Genomic DNA, 21723 nt, shown 5'->3' on the forward strand with positions numbered 1-21723 from the left:
CCGATACTCTCCATTTTTACCACTTCCTTGGTAATTTCTATCAGGAAACAGCAATTAACAATTTTTAAGATTCCATCATGTTCCCAGGAAAAAAGGAAAGTAAAATTGCCCAAATTCAAGCCAGTTCCTAAAATAATCTTAACACAGATCAACAATCTATAATTTGGCTGAACCCCAGTGCATTTTATAACACTTGTGTGCTACTCATGTTGGTTAGTAATCTAAAGCATGTTTTTCATTCGTTTGCTATGAATTCTTACTGCCCTAGACCTTTCTAAAAATATGCTATTACAGAACTTACTATGTGTAGAATATTTCTGGTCATTAGTATCCCCTCTATTTTTAAAAGGATTTTTTAAATTAATTTAAAATTCATCTTTAAGATGTACTTATAAGATGTTAGGAATCTTGCAAAGAAATTTTCAAAAGTAAAAGTGAAACTTCACAATGTTTGATATAAAAACATTCATTTTTAAGCTACCTTTTAATCAATAGTTGAGCAAACTAAACTATTACTTTGCTTTCACTGTATATCATAGCCATCATTAGAAGGCTCACATCACATTCAAGTAATTAATTTGTTCATAGTCTTTTGAGTAGAGTTATAAAAGATCTTTGAGGTTTGAAGAAACTGAGAAAACCAATATGAGAACACTTTGAATAATCAAAGGACAGTTAAGGACTTTTAAAGATACTGAGTTAAAACAAAAAATGTGTTTCTGTTCAAGCTAAAATGTGGACAAGTAGTAACCATTCTAATAATAGTTAATAAATTATTTGCATTGTAAAAATGAGTGTCTACCATGTCAGGAAAAAAACTCTTCTAAATCTACTGCACTAGCAATTCAGTGTGCCTCAGGGTCTATGTTTCTTGTACCTTCAGTGTATGGTCTGGTATTCCTACAGGGAATATTAGCACCTCTCCTAAATTATTATCATTATATGAGTATTATAGTTTAATTTAATTTGAAAACTTACTCATTTTTATGGCTAAAGAGGACACAAAACCAGGGCCTGAAGGGTTGTTTCAGCATTGGTAAATAGGGTAATCTGGATACTTGAGATTATAGCTGTTTCCAATGCAGTAGTTTTATACTGGGGGCGGGGAGGGAATGCTGATTTAATTGAACCAGAATGTGATAGTTCTGTTCATTTTTGACTGAGTTAGCAGACAGGCCCATCAGGTTTTCTTCCAACTTGCCAACAATTCCCACCCCCTCATTTCCCAGGTACCTTTTCGGCCCGCAAATACACAGAGCTTCCCGAGGGAGGGAAGCAGGGAGCGGGAGGAGTGAAGGGAGGTGTCTGCCAAGACTGTTTGCCAAGATGTTGAGGTGGTCAATTCCTTAAATTCACAGCTATTTGCAGAGCTGTGCAGGCAGTTCTTTGCCTGGATTACTACTTGAGTTGACTATTTCATTTTCATCTAAAAATGAACATTTTCAGGTCCTTTGCTTTTATAGAAAAATTTGTGTTTCTAACTTACTGTTATGCCCCAGAGCATAATTTTGAAAATAAAAGATTTCCCAAGGATAGAGTTCATTCTTAAGCACTTTTAAGCTCTTTAACATACTTGGGCTCCATTGGTTTTATGGCACTTAAATAAGTGCAATTAAATGCTTAGGCATTTAACTGCATGAATTGGGCTAAACAAAGACTTCTCTTGTGGTGTGTTTTTAATTCATTAATGCTCTCATAAAAAAAACATGATGTAAGAAAAAAGATTTGAAAGATCAGAAGTAGCTAAACCATGTTTCTTGGACTAGCCTCTCTTCTGAATATGAAAAAAACACATTAGTGCACAGATAAACCTTTTGATTGAGTGCTGAGTGCTTTGTTTTTTTTCCTGCAACAGTCTAAATACCCTGTTCCTGGAAATGTTTCTATGTATGGGTGATTCAAAACTGTTTATGACAAAGTCTTTTTATTTGTTCAATCTGTTACAGTTTGTCTTTTGGGAAAAATAAAGTTGCACCCACTTGGCAGAAGGCAGAGAGTTTTTACATGGAGGTGCCAAGTGTGAACAGAATATCTGATTGTTTGGTAGAGCACTAGGAAGGGTAGAAGAGAAAAATGGGATTAGCCTTTGTGCAGGACTTTTGCTTGGACAAAGTGGGAATGGCCTTTCCTTGGATTTGCGATACTATGAAGTGGAATTCATTGCTTTTGTTAAAGGCTTTATGCTGAATGACATGATTTTCAAACTGTTTCATAATTGTGTTGGCTTTTCAATACTGAGAATCTCATAGATCAGCTTACATTTAAATATCCATGATTAGAGAATAACAGATCCTACTAATAGTGGCAGGCCCTTGTTATTTCTGGCTGTGAAAGCTGACAGATTTTTTCACCAGAGTAATTCAATCGGCAAGGAGTGATCTAATGTTAGACTTGGCTTTTGTGATTAGTGATAATACTGTAAAACAGTGGGTCATAGAAATTAACCTTGGATCGAGTGATCCAGAAGCTCCAGGCTATGCACAATAGATAAGAATGTACCAGCCTTAAAAAGGCAGACATTAAGAAATCAATGGAACTAATTACTTTTTCAAACAGCGCATAGTTGAATTGCAGAATTCATTGCCACAGGATGTTGTGAAAACAAAAACTGAAAAATGTGTGATGAGTATCAGGAAAAAGTGGACAGACAAATTCAGAGAAGAAATGTTGTCAAGAAGAAATACGATAAAATTAAGCACAAAAATCTTTGTACAAGATCTATCTCAGGAAGCCCCTAAACCACAGATTACTGGCCACAGGAAGCTAAATCTGGAAAAATACTATTGCAACTTTGCTTTTTTCTTATATTCTTTCTCTAAGCATTCTCTGCTTTCTGACACTGGATAACAAGGTAGGTGAAACTGTCATGAGTCTGAAGGCACACGCTGTTGGCATTTGTTGGCAATCAAATATGGATGACTAACGTTTGAAAGAATTCTTTTTCTTTCAGTTTCATTTTGTGGGATTAATATAATACTCCTCCAGTTTTTATACTAGTACAGATAACCAAACTGTTTCTGAAGTATGATGTGACCTTAGCCTAGGGCTAGTGGTAGGTTGAAAGGGTTTGGAGCAGAGAGGATACTGAATTGCTGTAGCATGCTCTCTGTGCTTTTAGGGGGAAGAAAATTGAAGACAGAACTCCCTACAGATCTCCCTTTTGTGGGGAGGATTGTCAAGACCCAATATGTCACTGATCCTTCTGTAAAAGAGGTGAAGCACTGCAGGGACTGCTGTGAGAGTTATCCAGTCCAGTAGTTCAGTATATTGACTGGCAGGCTAATTCTCCAGTAGGGAGAGGAAGCAAATATTTAAAAATACTAAAATGAATCACTATTGCAAAATTTATATTTTGTAATATATTTTTGCCAGCTTCATGGGAAAAGGTGTTCTTCCTGACAAATCTGAACTCTTAACTGGTATAGAGAGTAAAGGAAAATAAATCATTTAGAGTAGATGTGAACTGATTAGGCATTTTTGTTCCTTCAGGAGCATCTCCAGGTTTAAATTTTTCCTGCCTAGCTTTATTCGAAGTCCCCATGAACTTTTATACTTGCAGCTGTATAAAGAATTGAAATGCAGTATCTTCTACAGGAAATACAGGGCTAAGCAGATAGATGCCATGAACATCTGAAAAGAAGAAAAGTGTATATAGTACTATCATTCACTAGATGGAAGAGGGGAACAGAGAGATTATTCACAGTGTGTGTGCACACAGGACAAAGGGCATAAAAAGATAAATGAAGAAAGTTAGGGGTTTTTTCTTTAGACTGGTTTCTTGCTTGCCTTCTTGTGTATTTCATTAACACAAACTTCACAGAAATTTCTGAAATAGGGACAGAATGATCAGCACTTTAATTTTAAGCATGTTTTATCCACAGCCAGCTCTGACTTTTATACTGAGAATACTTTCCAAAAAATCTGGAGTTGCCTAAACCAAAATCATATATCAATATGCCTGGGTAAATCTTGGAATCTGCAGGTAGAATTAGCAATGCTGGTTGCACATTAATTTTCTGGAAAGAATTTAACCTGGCCATATGGACATTTAAGAAAGCAAATAACCCATCATTTCATTTTATGTTTAGGGAACCATACTATTTGCTGTGCAGCCAAAGCAAAGCATTCCTGCTACTGAGATCAATGTTTTTTATTTATTTAAATTTATATTTACAGGTCAAGTGTTGCCCATACCTTGTACTGAAATATTCGATAGGTGGGACTACTGAGATGAAACTGTTACCTGCATGTTGTAGACCGTGTCTTCACACTGCTGCCGTGGTGGCCTCGGTCACATGTTGTGCAGAAAGGGTACCGTTGTGCTATGTGGCATTGTACTATAGAGTTTGATTCAGATAGAGGCATGCAGTCTACAGCTATTGTCTGAGCTGTAACACAAGTAAAGATAGACATTGAAGAACAGCCCAATCTTTTTCTGTAAAGATATATTGAGCAAAGCTTGATGATCAGTAATATCAAAATCCGCTGATGAATCTAAAATAATGAACACAGACATTTTATTTTAGGAAGGCATTATCTGCTAAAACATCTATCACAATTGCTATTCTCTAGTCACATTTCTGTCAGCATGAAAGTAGGTACAGTATGCAGACCAGTTGCATAGCCATATCAGCAATTTACTAGGGAACAGGAAAAAATTATATAGGAAAAGGGGCCTCTGGAGGTAATGTAGTTCAACCTTCTACTCAAATCAGGGCTAACTTCAGAGTTAGATCAGATTACTCATGTCCTTGTCCTTCTGAGTTTTGAAAATCTCCAGAGACAGAAATTCACAGCCTTTCTGGGCAATGTTTCAGTGCCTGACCACTATCACCATGATGGACTTTTTTCCATTCCAGTTGGAATTTCCTATGCTGCAACTTGCATCAGTTGCTTCTTGTTCTGTCACTGTGAATCTCTGAGAAAAGTCTGGCTCTATGTTCAGTACAACTCGTACCCCGACTCCTTTTTGGTAGGTAAATAACTGCAGTTACCTTCTGGCCTCTGGCCCTTTCTCATCTCCAGACTAAACAAGCCCCCTTCCCTAGGCCTTTCCTCATGTGTCAAGTGTTCCCGCTTCCTGGCCATCCTAGTGGTCCTCTGCTGGCCTCTGTCCAGGTTGACGTCTGTCTTGTACAGGGGTGTACCAAGACTAGATGGCAGTATTCTAGATGTGACCTCACCAGTGCCAAGTAGATACAAAGAACTAACCTTAAAAACCTTTTTTGAAATTAAACTGTCTTCTGTTTGGTTGTCACCTCTCTGCAAACAGTAAAATAACATTTCAGAAGTTGGCATTCTATTAAGCAACTTTTCCTGCAAACTGCATGCTATATGTTTGCTCTCTAATCTACCTTAAATATAAAGTGAAATTCATAATGTTGTTTTCTTAAAAGTCCTAAATGATTAGGGAGTGACTTTCCTCCTTTTATGTCCTCTCAGGGATGTTTAATCAGTTGAGGCATTCAAGGTTGCAGTGTAAGGCTCCAGTAGGTCTTACAGCTTCTGAGAAGGAAGTGTGATCTGAACTTTTTTTCTGGAGCTGATGATCATTAGTTTTCTCTTTTTAGGTATAGAGGGAGCAAAAAGAAACAGTACAGTGTGGGAGATGTTCTTGGTAGAAGGTGGAATTAGAAAATGAATCAGTGCTGGCATTTTGTTTTGATTTTTGTAGAATGAATGGTTATTTTTAAAGATACTTATGCCTTTCAAGGGAGATGTTTAAGAATAATGTAGTTGCTCGTTGTCTCCCATTGCTGAAGCTATTGCTCATGCACGTATCCTGCGAGTGGAAATGCTTTTGGACTCATGCACATGCTATAATAATAGTGATGTAGTTTCCCTTATTGTTATTATCCAGTTTTTAAAAATGAAGCATTTTGCCATTGGTGTGAGTGTGAGTTGAGTCCAATCTTTTAAAACCTTGTTAAAGTACTGCAGGGTTTGTTTGTTTTTTAATATAGTTAATCTAGTTTTAGATTGTGTTCTGACAGAGGTGACAAATGCCACAGCAGTTTTTACTTTTTTTTCATATGAGTACATAACACCATTTGTAGAATCCAATTATATCTTCTTGTTTTTCTTGAAAAAAAATCATTTTTAGGAACATTTATTTCCATTATTGAATTCTTTGCATTTTCATGTTTGATTAATGGAGGTAGATTTGTATATTAGACTTACACTGGGTATAGATGATATGTTGACGCACAGTTTTTGAAGCTATGAAGTCCATTTGCCTTAATAATCCCTAAGTTTTTTTCTGACAAATGCTGCCTACACTGAAAACTTACTGAAGCAGTTATTCCAATGAAGCTCTCTGTTTGGATATGATCATTCCAGAAGAATGCTGGGCCTGTAATAGAATGTCTATTCCAGAATAAATATTCCAAAATAGTTCATCTACACTTTCCAGGCATAGACAAGCCCTGAGTGGTAGTGTGGCCCTCCAGTAATGTTGTCTGTAGCTGAAACCAGGAGAGAGAGAATTTGATGTGTGTATAATAAGCATATGTGTGCTTACTGGTGTGAAGAGAAGCTAGTTTGATTCAATTAAGAAATGACATATGATCTAGAAAACATTCCAGTACAGAAAATCTTTGGTCTTTATATGATAAATTGCTGCTTCAAGACAAAAAAATACTGCAGACTTGTATGCCACACATACTGTGCTTTTTTGCTCAGAAAAAAACCAACACTGTTTCAGATATAATGTTGATGGTGATTATCTCTAAAATAGTTATTAACACATTCTGTCTTGTTCACCAGACAAGCGTTACAAAATGTTTAAATGTGTATTCTACCAACTTGAATTTTTATTTTGTTAATTCAGGTTGTTGAAGTTGATTAAACCAAAATAAAGGTATTTCTTTAGCTATACATTTTTGTAAGGTGAATTTTGCTTACATGTCATGAGTACAGCAAGTGTTTCAAGCAGTCTCTTTTTCACAGTTAAAAATCAGTGTCCATGGCCAGTTGTGTCCATGCATAGCCTTGCAACAACAAATTAGTCCATATGGCTCCTGTACTCCCAAACTGCCCTACAATAATAGATGTGTAGGCTTAGGCTGCATTTGTCGTAGAACCATAGAAAAGTCCTGGTAGGAAGGGACACCTGGAGATCGCTGGACCCCCTGGTTCAACCTTCTGTTGAGAGCAGGGCCATAGATTAGGTTATCAAGGGCCCTGTCAAGCTGAATCTTGACTATTTCCAGCAAGGGAAATTCTGCCAATTCTCTGGGCAACCTATTCCAATGTTTAATTCTCTATAACTACCTTTTATGTATCGGAAGACTGATTAGATCCACCCCGCACCTTCTCTTCTCTATGCTGAACAAACCCAGCTCCTTTAACCTTTCTTCATATTTCACATTTTCCAATCCTCTCATCACCTTGATGGCCATCCACTGGACCATCTCCAATTTTTCAATGTCTTTCTTGAGAAATTTTATCATGAATACATTTCTTCATTCTAAAAAAAAAAAAAATACTCACTTCAGTATTTAGTTGGATTTAGTTCAATCAATGTTTTGGTGTTTGTAGTATCAGTGTGGATTTTGCCAAGCAGCTTTGCTGCTTTAACAAGAAAATATGAAGAGAGAGGCTGTACTGTAAATACATTACAGTGAAGTCACACCAAGGAGCAGTTTTGAGATTCTGATTTAAATATAGGTAAATGCAAATATGCATCTGCCTCCCTAATAGAAGTGTAAATAATATGCAGAGGTTCTCGATCCTATCAAGAGATGGAAAGTTAATGAAATACATTGTTTACAGTTGTGACATGAAAGCAGTTAGTTGTGCTTAGTGCATATTTCCATGTCAAGCTATTTTTTGGCAACTCCTATTGTAGCAGCTACCATTAAAATACTTTAAAGCAATTTAAATAATTAAAGCTGTAATTCATATATTTGTAACTTATTTGTGGAAAACTTCCATTTTAAAAGTCTCCCTTTTCCCTTTACCTGTGTGACGGTTTATATAAGGAAAATTCTTTTCCTGATGTTTTTAAGATGATTCTAACTACTCTCTTGGAAAGAAAGTCATGTGGCTTGAAATCTTAATTGTTTTTCCTTTCATATAGATGAATGTTCACAAAATGGAAAGAAAAAAACTGGCAGATACACAAAATGCATCTTCCACTTCCCCTGACTTTCACCCTTGTGCTGAAGATACCATGTCCCAGAAAGCACTTCTATTAACTACTTACCATATTAGTAACTTACCAGCAAACTCATTATAGACATTACTTTTATATGCTGCTTTGGAAAAAAGCTTTTGTGGTATTGTGAGCTTTCACACTCTCATTAGACTGAAGATATGCAAAAGAAAAGGAGCAGAGAAGGGCAAGGATGGCTGTACTAGCTCAAGGTTCACAGCATTAAGTGTTCGTGATTTCATTCCCACCAGTGAAATTGGTGACAATTATCAGTTTCATTCTGCCTTGCCAGTTTGATCAGGTTGTTTTCTGAAGTCAGGACAGTGAAGACCGTGAAAGTGGGCAAAATTAAAATAAGCTGGGTCCTTCAGCTTCTTCTGTTTATTAGACAAGAAGCATTTTACTGGCTTAAAATGTTGTTTCTTTCCAATTCTAGAATCAGCAATTGTATCACCATACCAATCTTTGGCATTGACATGATCGTTGAAGACTTTGTCATTACTTTTTTTTCTTTTTTAACTTAAATTACTGCATTTTTCCCAGCATGAACCTTTTGTCCTTTAACGTTTGACTGGTTTTCGGAACAAATGCATGCAACAGTTACATGTTAGACTTATGAAGATGAGGCAGCTTGGATTGTCAGTCCCCTCACAGTGCATCCTTGCCTCAGAAATATTTTAATCCTTTGTGAAGTTCCTTGAAGAGAGTTGTTTTACATAGAGTTGCTTGAGGGTTGTTGTTAAATTTATGGTGCTATATTTGAAACGTCTGGCTTTCCAAGGTCCCTTTTTCAGATAGAACAGATTTATGGCTAGTAGATATTCTCCTCTTTCCCTTCATGTCCCTTCATTTCTTTGGAAGCAGGACAGTGTATTCTTCCCTACTGAGAATATCTCTGAAACCTGTCACTGAGTTGCAGTTGTGGCAGTATTACATAATACAGTTCCTTCTATCTCATTTCTGCTGTGCTCCCTAAAAGACTTTTTTCAGAAGTGAAAAATAAAAGAATGAGATTAAGACTTCATTCTTGGACTGCTGATTACTATTTCACAAAGTCTACGTATCAATCTATTCACTAAAATATTAAAACTTTTTATGAATTTTCTCTGGATTTCAGAGTATATTTCCTCATCACCTCTAGATGAAGTCAGATGTAATATATGTAAATACTTTGAAAAGTTACTGTTAACTTTAGAGCTGTTAAAAGATTCCGATCCTAACCCACTGTTTTGACATCCCAAATGAGTATACCAGGAAAGAAAAGAATTCATATACTTATAAATAAATGTGCGTTGAGAACAATTTAGTCTACAGGTATTTAACACGCGTTCTTTGTTATCTAGCACAGTTCAGAGGATTATGGAGGTGTTCTCCTATCTCCAGATTCCACATGACAAAATACTCAGTTGGGTTGTAAATACTAGCTCTAAGGTGGTTTTGGAGTTCTGGATTTGTCCAGGCGTGTTCTGTACTCTTTTATCAAAGAGAATGTCAGTGTCGTATGAAACTTCTCTTTGTTGATTTTACCTGCATAACTTCTCAATGACCCAAGGATTATAACCAATATTTTCAGCATGTTTTAAGTCTCCATCTGACTTCTGTTTTTTTTCCTTATTCTCTAAATCATAAGCCAGTATCTATAGATATCTATAGATTGAGGGGTTTCAGAGGTTCTGCTACTCTTTGAGTGGGTTAATTTCCCATTAAAGGTTTCTGTGAGCTCTGCTGGCACCAGTGATATTTTCTTGAAAAATCTGTAGTTTTGCTTGTTGAATGTTAATTACTAGTTATTCCAAAGCTTGAGCAGTTCAGAAAAGAAGTATAGTTGTATCTTAAAGGCATTTGAAATGTTTCTTCAAGGTCTTATCCTTGAGTAATAAGTCAGCACAACATGGAGATATTCTTTAAGAAGTGAGCATCAGAAATGTTAATTTTAATGAAAAACTCTTTTTTTTAATGTCACAGATGTAACGTGAATTTTGTTTTACAGATGTTTAATCACAAATCACCCTTACACCATGTAATAGTGTGGGCCAGTCCTAACAGGTTCTTTAAACCTGCTTTACAAATCAGAAAGGGAATTTGGCAGTTTCTGCTTCTGGAATTTTTGTGGTCAGTAATTTTGAAATGAGGCAAATCATTTTAAACATAGTTCATCAGTGACGGATACAGTTTCTTTCATTGATTTAGGTATGCACGTACCCTTTCCATCTCCAAAATTTTTACTGACTTCTGAAGGTTTTTTTGTGTGCAGAGTGTCTATGTAATTATTCCACACTGTTGAAATATATGGACTCTCTAGGGCCACTGAACCTTGAAGAAACTACCAAATTAAGCAGTTCTGTTTGCATTGGTTTAAAATGGTTTTGAGTAGTGGATGTAGGTAGTCTGTTTTACTGTGTAAGTGCTATTAAAGTAAATGGTAAAAATTAGTAAAAATGAAGCTTAAGAAAAAAGTATATAGATGTTCTTGTAATATGTTTAAAGTTGGTCAAGTATTATTTGGTCATTTCAGTCGTCTTTTCTGTTGCACTGGTTGCAGAAATGGACTTCTTAAGATAAAACACACAAAAATTAGAATGATTATCACCACCTTCACTGATGGTTCCAACAGACTCAGATATGCACACATTTCTTTAATTATAATGGAATTTACTTCTGAAAGATGAGGCAGGATTAAAATCCTTGGTGCAAGTTTTCTACACTTTTCAACACAGGACAAAACTATGTTGTTGCTGTAGCCATAAACAACTGCATGTTTACTATATTAGGCTAATGTATCTTGTGGATGGTTCCTGATTTTTCTCATTATTTAAATCGTCCACAAGTTAAATAGGACTGTGTGGTGTACAAATGGGGAAAAAGCTAAGACAAACATAGTGGTTACTTTTTAACATTTTGACTGCTTAATTAGAGGATTCTTTCTGTAACTTCTGCTGAAGGTACAGTCATATTTCAGAAGTGCTTGTGTCTGCAGCAGAAACTTAGGGTGCAGTATCTCGAAGCTGAATTTTAACCTTTTCTTAGATTAAAATGCTACTTATGCTCTGCTCTGCATAGAATGCTCTGCTTCTTAGATTTAAATGCTTTAAAATTAATTGTTTTTAACCAATAAGCCCTGTATGTGGTAAGCTCAGTTTAAGAGAATCCTAGTTGTAGTTACATTAGTGGTGGAAATGAAGAGTAGAAAATGCTACAAGGAGGGGAATTTTCTCCTGCTTCTTAGCACAGTGCTGTTTAGTATTGTACTGGGTAAAAGCAAAAGGGAAACTGTGGGAACTTATCTGAGAACTTCAAGCATTCCCAGTAAGCTCACACTTCAAGGAGACAAAAGCTGTAAGAATTGATGGGTTTGGTCTTTAAAAATTAGTCAGAACATAGCTGGAGAATCTGTGGTAAGTCAAACTACAGACGCACATGAAAGTTCTAGCAGTCCAGGAAGCATGTAGCCAGCCCCATCTTTTGTTACAGTTGTGGTTTCATGAATTTGGCAGCTTGTAGAACTGCAAATCTAATCACTAGTACAGTGATCATAGTGACTAATAACCTTGAGCTCTTTGGTGTGAAGTCTGGCTGATGTTGTTTTTCTTCCTACTACCATTCCTTGTCTGTCAGATCTCAGTACCTGAGGAGAGGCAGGTGGCTGGTAGGCTCTGAAGATATTAATTCAGAGCATTGTTGTAGGAAACTAACTTTTTGCTGCTGTCAGTGAAGTAAAATTCATGCTGTTCTTCTGTTCAAGAATTGATGTAAAAAAGCTAAATTTGCCACATAAAGAAAATCGTGTTGTTACTTACTTGTGATGTTCAAATCAGATGTGCTATGCAGTAAAATAAGGCAGGCATCTTTTGGTTTAGCTATAACACTGTAGTGAATACAAAATATAGGAATAGAATGGGGCAGGGAGAGGCTTGAGAGAGCAGCCCAGAGAGGGGTAATCACGAGAAGGTCAGACATGCATAATTACCTGGACTATCTCAGTGTGTTTACAGTGAATGGCAATGGAAGGAGAAAATTTTGTGACTTTTTTTTTCTTTAATTGCAGTTATTGTTTGAAAAGAGCGTTATAATTTATGTCCAGCTCTGTTCCTCCCTTTACTGGAGAACAGAACCCAACAATCTATGTTACTGCTTATTAGTTTTAGCAATGCCCAAATTAATTACCATCTAAAGATGGTGAAAATGCATATATTTTCTTTATGCAAATAGATTTTCTTGTAGCCTAAGATGCACTTAATTTGGAAGAGATTGGTTTTGTTTTAATTAAGAACTACAATTGTCCCTTACTATTTCTCAGACACACCAGTAAAAGTCAGCTATTTTCTCCATAGCTGCGGCAAGCAAACAGACTTTTAAGGAAGGAGCTGAAAGGCGAGGCAACCTACCTAAAAACGCTGTTGTAAGAAGTTAGAAGTGATTTGCTGAAGAAAGTCAGCAAAAGGGGAAGGATAGGGTAAATGCAGCAGAGACAAGAGTAAATGAACAAGGCAACAAGGGTAGAAGAAATTTTCAGCAATGTGTGAGTAAGATGAGAAGTTTGCATAATGATGAAAAGGAACATGTAGTTGAAGTCAAAAGTGATGCATGTTGCAGGTGAGTCAGGTGTGTAATGCCAGTACATGTGAATCTGAACCTTTTCTGGAGTTGTTTTAACATTGTAGAGATTTTCTAAAATGAGATTTAAAAAGGAAAATCACTTGGGTAGAGATCACTAACTGCAGCAAAAGCATATGATGCTTTATAAGGAGTAGTTTTCTGTAAATACCAAAAATCAGTATTTCTCAGGAACATTTTGGAATTTGGAACTGTATAAATAAAAATAATACAAATCTTTTTTATTAAAAAAGTTTATTGTCCTTTTGACTCAGCTTCGTTATAGTTCTGCATTTGTGTGTGTGTGTGTGGTATTGATACTAAGTTCTGTCTAACTGGCATCAGGAGTGATAAATTTGGTCATAATCCCATCTTTACTTTCCTCTGACTGATCTCATTCACTTGGCCACTGGGCTGGCAACATATATTACAAGTCACGTGTTGTTGACTTGGCAAAGATTCACATATAATTTGTGATTAGAGTATTCCAAATCCTACCAAGACTAACCAGTATACACATTTGGTTCTGCAGAAAAATTTTCCAGCCCTTAGTCCACGGAAAAAATACAAAGTTCTTGAAACCAGTGAAACCACAGAAGTGTTGGCTCTTCTCTGACTGTGAGCTAATCTCTTAAGAATGGAGTCTCTGGTTTTGCAGACTGCTGACTGCAGTGATTTGGGCTTTTACCAGTTAGTAGTAAATTGATAAGTTGCTTTCTCTTTGTCCTCTGCTTGATTTAGTATGTTACAACCTCACTAGTGTATGTGGGAAAAGGTTTTCATTAATATAGCTGACTAGAAATTGGAAACATATTTTTGTCTCTTCTGGTTTTCCTATCAAATCATTGTGATTACTCAACTGTGGGAGACAAAAAAAGGAATATAATTACTTTCCATAGGTTTCCTTCTGCTACGCATGCCCATTACTGTGCGTCTTGTAGACACCACTTCTTGTACTACTGAATGTACTAGACTCAGACATCCGTGTTTCACTGCAACAAATGTACTCAGGGGCTTCTGGGTTGTGGATATCTTTAGAAAGAGTATGTGACGATAGGTAGGGAACTAAATATGTTCATTGCGATATTTAACTTTTGTTCTCCCTTTCTACCATTTGTTTGTGCTTGTCATTGTTATAGTAACAATATAATTTATTAAACAAATACTCACGATTAACACTCTACTTAATCAAAATGTTAAGTAAGAATAACAAGGTGAAGTCACCAGGCTAATCTGAAATACTTCTCTTTCAGGTAACTATTCTTTGATGCAAAGTAGTGAATGTCTGACTAACAAAAGCATCATACAGAAGCTGCTTCCTAATTTATTTGCATTACAGAATTGCAAAGACTCTTAGCAGGGCGCTGCACACTAAAAGCATACATAACGTATACAGTAGTAGTGTGCTCCAGCCAGTCAATTTTGGGACTGTTAGCCTTACTATCATGCAATATAATTTTATATCCATTAAAAGAAAGGAGGAGAAGAAGACACATTTAGAATGTTGCAAGTTTTCAATGTAATCTTTTTTATTTTTTCACCTTCAGTTTTGCAACAGTTGTTGTGAGACAATTTAGGTGCTGTAAATTCTGGATTACACCTTGTGCCTGCAAATTATCATAAACCCCAAAACAGATTGGAATTCCCAAATTCTTAAGAGAAAATGCTACTCCTCTTACAGGCTGCACATTGTTGTGTATTTTCTACAAGGAACTTAAACCCCACTTTTGTAAATTGTTAAGGCTCCATGGTCATAATACTTAGTTTCATGAGGCTTTTCTTACAGAAGGAAATGCTGTCTTTCTCACTGAACATGTGGAGAATAGAGGATAGTGGTAACCTGCCTGGGTCTGGGTCAAAGAAATCTGTGTTGCAGAGCAGAAAATCTGAACAAAGATTTCCCAGCAAGTGCTTTAAAAACAGATTGCCTTTTGTTTCTGATGCTGGAGTTTAAAATAATACCTTCACAGCTTTTCCCACTGGCGTAACTTCATATATGTGATTTATTTACTGGACTGCAAGTATTGTCACTCATAGCGTCTTACGTCATTCTTTCTTAGTGAAAACAAATCACATCTCATAGCTGTTTATGAAATTTTTAGTGCCTATATACTTGAACCAAGATATATCAGAACTAGAAGATGTGTAATCATTGATTTGATAAGGGTTAGAATTATGTTTCTTAAGAGCAAGTTGTTGAGCAAGTACCCATTACCTCCAAAGTACCGATATTTGTTACCTGCATCAGTTCTATTCTTCTCTTTCGCAGAAGCCTTGATTATTGAATGAAGAGAATAATAGAAGACTTTAATCAAAAGTGAATCAAAAGACACAGATATATAGACTTATGTTTGCATGCTGCTGAACACTGCAATTCTCCATAAATACCTTTTCAACTGAGTTTAGTCCTGGAAGTAGTTGTCTAGTGAATGGAGCACTCAAAATTCATGATCTGGCTGGCACTGACTACTGCATTTCAGGGTCATTTTCGTATTGTACCTCAGTTTCCCTGTCTTTAAATTGTCAGTAATGTTACTGCTTTGTTTGAGCTCTCACTATGATAAAAATTATAAGAGCTAGGTATTATAGTTATTTTTGCCAATTTAAAAATAACCTCTTCCCTTTACACAGTGTAATTTCCATTGATTCATTTAATTGTAGATTATTTGGCCATGCTTTTCCTTACTCTGTGTTATTATTTCCATGATACCATACACTAATGGATACTGTATTGTCCACATATAACCAGCTGGGAAATTAGTTTTAGTAACAATGGAGAAAAGTTAATATCACTGGAAAATGTTTTGCCTGTGGAAGCAGCTGCCCATGAGCTCACCCTCTGGAAAATATCCTGATGGCTTCACATCTTAGAGAACTTTTTCTGTGCACAGTAGCACAAATGTAAGCCAAGGTTTGAAAAGCTAGTGCTGTGTGTTTTCTTTGGCTTATGGCAACCTTGAGCCTCTCCTTTGCGAGGCAGGTCTTAAAGTCTTTCACTGGAGGGAATAAATCTCTTTCCTCTCAGTGAAATAAATTGATTCTCATCTACTCTTCTTATCACATCGTACTTATAGACGAGTTTGAAATGCCACTACCAAGATGAAGGCTGGTAACACTAAAAATTTTATAAAAAAACAATCATCCCTCTTGCTGAAGAAGGAGGGAGGGAGGAAGGAGAATGCAGTTGAATAGGTGTAGCTTGATTTTTTTTACAAAGAATAGGGTTTGTTTTATCCCAACATTCTGCATTCAGTTTAATTTCGTTATCGATATCCATCAGTTTGGTATCTGTCTTCCTGCCCTGCCCCCACCCACAAAAAGCCCATTTTCCTACACTGTACTTTGGAACCCACAGAACTTATGTTAATCCTCCATCCCTTCTGTTGCTCTTGTATCCCATTGTCCTGATCCTCATCTGTATATTATCTTGGAAAATTTACTGTTTGCCTTAAAAAAATATTTAACACCTTCTGGTTTTGTACCATTAATCTTCATATCCTTGGTGTCAATGAGAATAGCTTCAAAGTTGCTCAAAATAGCCAGAAAGCAGCTGTGAACCTGGCTGCTGTAGATTGATAAGACATGCTGCAATGTGGAGGTTCTGAACAAGTAAACGTTTTACTTCCTTTATTCTAACAACATTTTGATGTGCTAGGTGACAAAAGGGGAGAGTGAAGAGCTGCCACAAAGAATCTAAGTCTAGGTGGGATCTCCAGAACCTGGAAGAATCTTTGGGTGACTAAATCTTTCTGGTTTGACTCAACATCAGACTGATAAATAGCCATTCCAGTGCTGGGGAAATCAGGGTGTGTCAAGTGCCTGATCCAGTTGGTGATACGTAAATATTAGTAACTCTGTGTTGGATGATAGCTAAAGCAGCACTCTGCATAATTGGATCCTTTGCAATAGGTAAGTTCAGAAGAGCTGAAAGCAGCAATTCGGTTTTGGGATGGTTCCTGTTGGTTGCTGTAGATTTTAATATAAAATAAGATGGCAGTAAGTACCAGTAACCACCAAAAGTTACTCTGCCTATAGCTATCAGTAGACTATATGTTGAGGAATTATCCATAATCTCTTAGATTTAAAATGTTACCCATGTTAATGTATAAATGTACAAAAATAACTGTGCCATCCTTTTCACATAATATTCTTAAGTAAAAATTTGATTTTTTGCCATTTCCAAGCATGTGGAGAGAGGGACAAAATAAACTGCTATAGAAAAGTTAAGTTCAATGGAGCTGTATTCAAACCATACAGAGAAGCCAAGTCAATCACTCCAGCTTTCTTTAAATGTTGGTCACCTTTTGGCTTGTGATATTATTGTAGTTGAGAGCAATAAGAAGCAGATCATCATACTTAATCCACAGGTCTGGAATTCCAAGCTACTAATACGGGTTACAAAAATGGAGGCTGTTTTCGATAGAAAGCAGAACAGATAAGAAGGTATTTATTGAAAACATACATAACTTTAATGGTACAGAGTTCTACCTTAGTAACTGTTTCCACAGGTGTGTAGAGATGGAAATGAAAACAAAGTTAGAATAGTTTTTAGAAAGCACTTTTGGGGAGAAAGCAATAAATACCCCAGGTTGCTTTTCAGCTAAACATGTTAAGGTAGTCTGAGCCGTATGAATTTCCCCCTTACAAAGCATGTACACCTATAAGATGCATTACCTCTTCAGGAGAGAAAGCATTTTTAATATAGGAATAAAATTTTTAAAGGACTGATCTGGGCCAGTGAAGGAAGTTAAACTAGACTGGTGTAAGTAAAACTTGACCAGATCTCTAAACATCTTTTATCTTTGTTTTCACTGCAGCAAGACTAGCAGTTCCAGTTGGGGCTATATGCTGTTGCATTATTAAACAAACTATTCTACTCACTTGTAAGGACTAAACATTCTTTTTTTCTGGTGGAGGTATCAAATTATCTTCAGCCACTGGAGCAATCTGTGATCTGTCACATCAGTAGGTCTATCAGAGATATGATCCTTTCTTAATCAAAATGCACAGGTTGGTATAGTCTTGAGAAACAGTTTAGTCATGGCTGTATGGTTTCTTAGCAAATCATTGACAGTTCTTAATGAAATGAGTTTGTTCTTGCTTTTTACTGACTCAGTCCATTTCTTAATTTTTCTTTGACAGTTCATATAATTTCTTCACCCATTCTCGCCTAAGCTGTGCAAGGACTTTGCAGAACACATGAATGAATAGGCTAGTACTAAAGAAATGAAGTAGACAGTTGCAGCCTAGCTGCTACTGGACGTAATCCAGTGTGACCCAATGAGCTGCTTATTGGTCAAGGTGGCAGAGATCTGAAGAGACAGAACAGTAGCAAGTCCAGCTCCAGTGAGAAAAAGTCTTGCAAGGAATTTCCATACAGTATTCCTAAGTCTCAGGGCAGAAGCATTAATGGAAATCTTCCAGACAACACCCAAGATATGCAAAATTCCACTGCAAGACTGAATCTGAGCTATAAAACAATGTAATAATGAAGTATTAGGTGTACTTGAGATGTGAATGAGATTTTGCTCATGCAGATACTTAGTACCTGTCAAAATTTAACAAAATTGCCAGGTTTGTCTTTTTTTCCTAAACTGTAAAGGAGCAAACTTCAGCAAGCCACATGGCTTTTCTTAAATTCACTTGACTATTGCTGCTGATCTGTAACTCATAGTTCTAAATGATAGTAATAAGACTTTATTGAGTACTAGAGGACACATAAGGACATTTTTGTCTTCAGGAAAGAATTTGTATTTTCCCAGATGGAAATCTTATTTCCAGGGGGCTTTTTTGCATCTGAATAAATTTGGGGTACAGTTACTACCAGGACATTTCACTAAAATAATTAGCACAAGTACAGATTTGGATAGTTTTTGTTTTCACTGCGCAAACTTAATATACTTCCAAAGAGCTGATTATTAACTATCTGTAATTAATGCAAACATGCCAAATTACTCAGGAGTGTGTTGCATAGATGTGCTGCATGCAATTCACTGCAGTGGTTTTCCGTCCCTTTTAAAAAATTGCACTTGACTAGCATATTGTATTTCCTGTTGTTTTAATAGCTGGAATTTATCAAGACAGTTTAACATGATAAAGCTGCAAGAGTGTAACTGAGCCAGCTAGCTATTTTTCTGAAATTGTAGAGTGTTCTTTTCAAGGCAAGGCAAGAAAACATGGGGAAAATGTCATCAATTATAAACATGCTCAAAAAAGAAAATGGAAAATTTAATATGGAAGTATGGCAGACTTTTATGCTGCACAAGTTATTTTCCTGCCCTATAGAATGTTCCTTTTTTTATTATGCAACAAAGAATCACTGACTTTGCCATGCAGCTCATAAAGTAGTTTAGGAATATATTAAATTAAATTCTGCCTTTTAGCTGACCCTAAATGTATAAGCGTTCCTTTAAAGAAAGATCAGACTTAGTTAATGTTTTTGACGCTCTAGCAATAGCTGCAGTGATCACCAAGTAAAGCAGTGATTTCTATTCAGTCTATTTGAATACAGCATTCACAGCAGGCTCAGTACATTTTGTACAGCATTGTCTCACTGCATTCATAAAGGATTTCCCTTCCAGCATCACTGAGGTCAGAGAGAGTGGTGCAATGACATTTGAGACTCGGAAACTATGCCATTTATCTTTTTAGCTAAACTACAGAGTCAAAAAATACAGCAGCACTTACCCAGGCAAAGATTTCTGTGATGCTTGGATTTCTACTGCACAGGTTTTTACAGAGCATTTTCTGAATACTGACTTATAGTGAAAAATACTAATTAATCATTATATCACTCTTGCTTTCAAAAGGTACTGCGTTTCACAACTCTTCCTCTCAAATCTATGGATAAAAGAATTATCTCTATCAAATTAAGAATTTGGAACTTTAGATTTTAGGAGCATCAGATTGGCTTCAACAGAGGTGGAAGAGCAAGTAGCACTAGAATATCAAATCTGTTGGAGCTCCTGATAATCAGGTACTGGGACTGTAAGTCCCAAGACTTGGACAGTCTGTAATAACATCCATTCTGAGTGCAATAAGCTTACACAAAAATCTTTTCTTTAATGGGCTTTTATTTGGGGCTGCTTGCTAACTTAAGAGGAGCTGAAAACTTATTTTGTATGTGATTTCAGAACTGGAGTAACAGCTATAAGCTTGCAGTGCTTTTGTATTCAGCACTTACATAGATGGTACAAAGATGTTCCTGAAAAGCAGTGGATGGTTTTAGAAAGCATAAAATGCTTCAGGTTCCACTCTCCCTGGAAAGCTGCACAGGCAGACTTTGTGTCTGAGACAGTCCTGCCCACTTCTCTGAGATGCTGTGAACTTCTGTGCAGTTATTATAGGTTGCAAGACAGTTCTGCAGAATCAAAATTTTATCACACACTCCTGAGGAAGATTTCAGTCTAATTTCATGGATGAAATGTAAAATAACTGTAAACAATCAGGAAGATACCAGTAATACTCTTAGTTATGCCAAAGCATTTTGATAGTTAGGTTACATTCACCTGATAATGGATTTAGTGGAAAGCCAGAAATCTTAGGGCATATCAAGGTCTCAGGATGGCTTACTTTTACTTCTTGAAATGGTTTTGTGAAGCTGATTTAATTCTCTGTTTGTTGTTGTTTAATGTATTTTTTCTACTTTTACTCAGTTTTTTAAACTGATAGTTTAAACACTCTAGAAGAACCTGCGTCAGGTTCTATATTTCATCCATTAATCACATGGAAAATTTTTATTTTGTGCGTGAGTGTGTATTAGTGCATTTGCTTCAGTGCAATGGCATTTCCTGTTTGTTAGTCTCCAAATTTTGTGTAGGAGCAAAACAAGCAACAGTTCTCCAGTTCTGTGGGTCCAATTCATTATAACTTTTGCTACACGTTTTGTTGTCATGTGCAGAGGGTTATAGGGAAGACAGGCCGGATTCTTCTCAGAGGTGCACAGCAAATGGACAAGAGGCAACAGTCACAAGTTGTAACATGGAAAGTTACAACTGAATATAAAAGAAAAAAAAAAATCAGTGTTAGGATGGTTAAGTGCTGGACCAAGTTGCTCAGAGAAGCTACGGGGTCTCCATCCCTAAACTTGACTTGATAGGACTCTGAGCAATGTGATCCAGCTTCAGTTTAGCCCGGCTTTGAGCAGGAGTTTGGACTAGATGACTTCCATATGTCCCTTTCTACCTACATTATTCAACAATTATTTGTGCCAATGCAAAGATAAAATGCCACCAGGTAAAATTCTGATTCTCCTTTAATAAAGATACCATTATACTGCTGTAGAAAGATCTTAGAGCATTTATAAATGTGCTCTATTTTCAGGGACATTTCTCTCATCAGTCTTTTCTGACTTTACTCATTCTCCTTTTCATTTAAGAGCCTTCAGTAAGTTACTGAAGTAAATGTATGAGCCTTGCATTATGCTTTCAGAGTAGCTTTCTTGAGTGTTGCAAGACTGTGTTGCAGAACTAAAAGTAAGATGCTTGCCATTGTATTTCAGGTTTCCAAAATTCAAAACTAAAACTTTCCATGTGATCTCCCTGCTGTTTCATTTTTCTCAAATTTGATGATTGTATGTTGTATATACTTCACAGTCAATATTTTTCCTTCATTTGTGATGGCTTTCTAACTTTCCCAGAGCACTAAAAGAAGCCCACTACAAATCATAATGGCATGCATGAAAGTGAGATTACATGTGTTGATAAATGCAGTCAGGTAACATGCAAGAAATTTTATGCAGTATTGTGAATTTATTTCAGTCTTTTTTTCTCCTGCCTTTTTTCTCCTTATACAATTCATAAAGGTAAAGGTACCATACAACAAAGACTAAATCTGCAGAATACCTGCCTAGCAAATGTTTGCATACAGGTACATTTTCGATGATGAAGCTAGCTGACATCTTGCCACACCCTACTTCTGTGTATAGTATGCTTCAGTCCCACCTAAGAACAACATTTGATCTGGTCTGCCAATGC

The 21723-nt window shown here is 36.4% G+C and overlaps 1 protein-coding gene across 11 annotated transcripts in view; it reads left to right on the forward strand.

Annotated features, from left to right (window-relative positions):
• Positions 1-21723, forward strand: part of RALGPS1 (Ral GEF with PH domain and SH3 binding motif 1) — a 130819-nt gene that overhangs the window by 66921 nt on the left and 42175 nt on the right. The window lies entirely within an intron of this gene.

Source organism: Apteryx rowi, unplaced genomic scaffold, assembly GCF_003343035.1.
Source record: "Apteryx rowi isolate R43461 unplaced genomic scaffold, aptRow1 scaffold_120, whole genome shotgun sequence".
Classification (NCBI taxonomy): domain Eukaryota; kingdom Metazoa; phylum Chordata; class Aves; order Apterygiformes; family Apterygidae; genus Apteryx; species Apteryx rowi.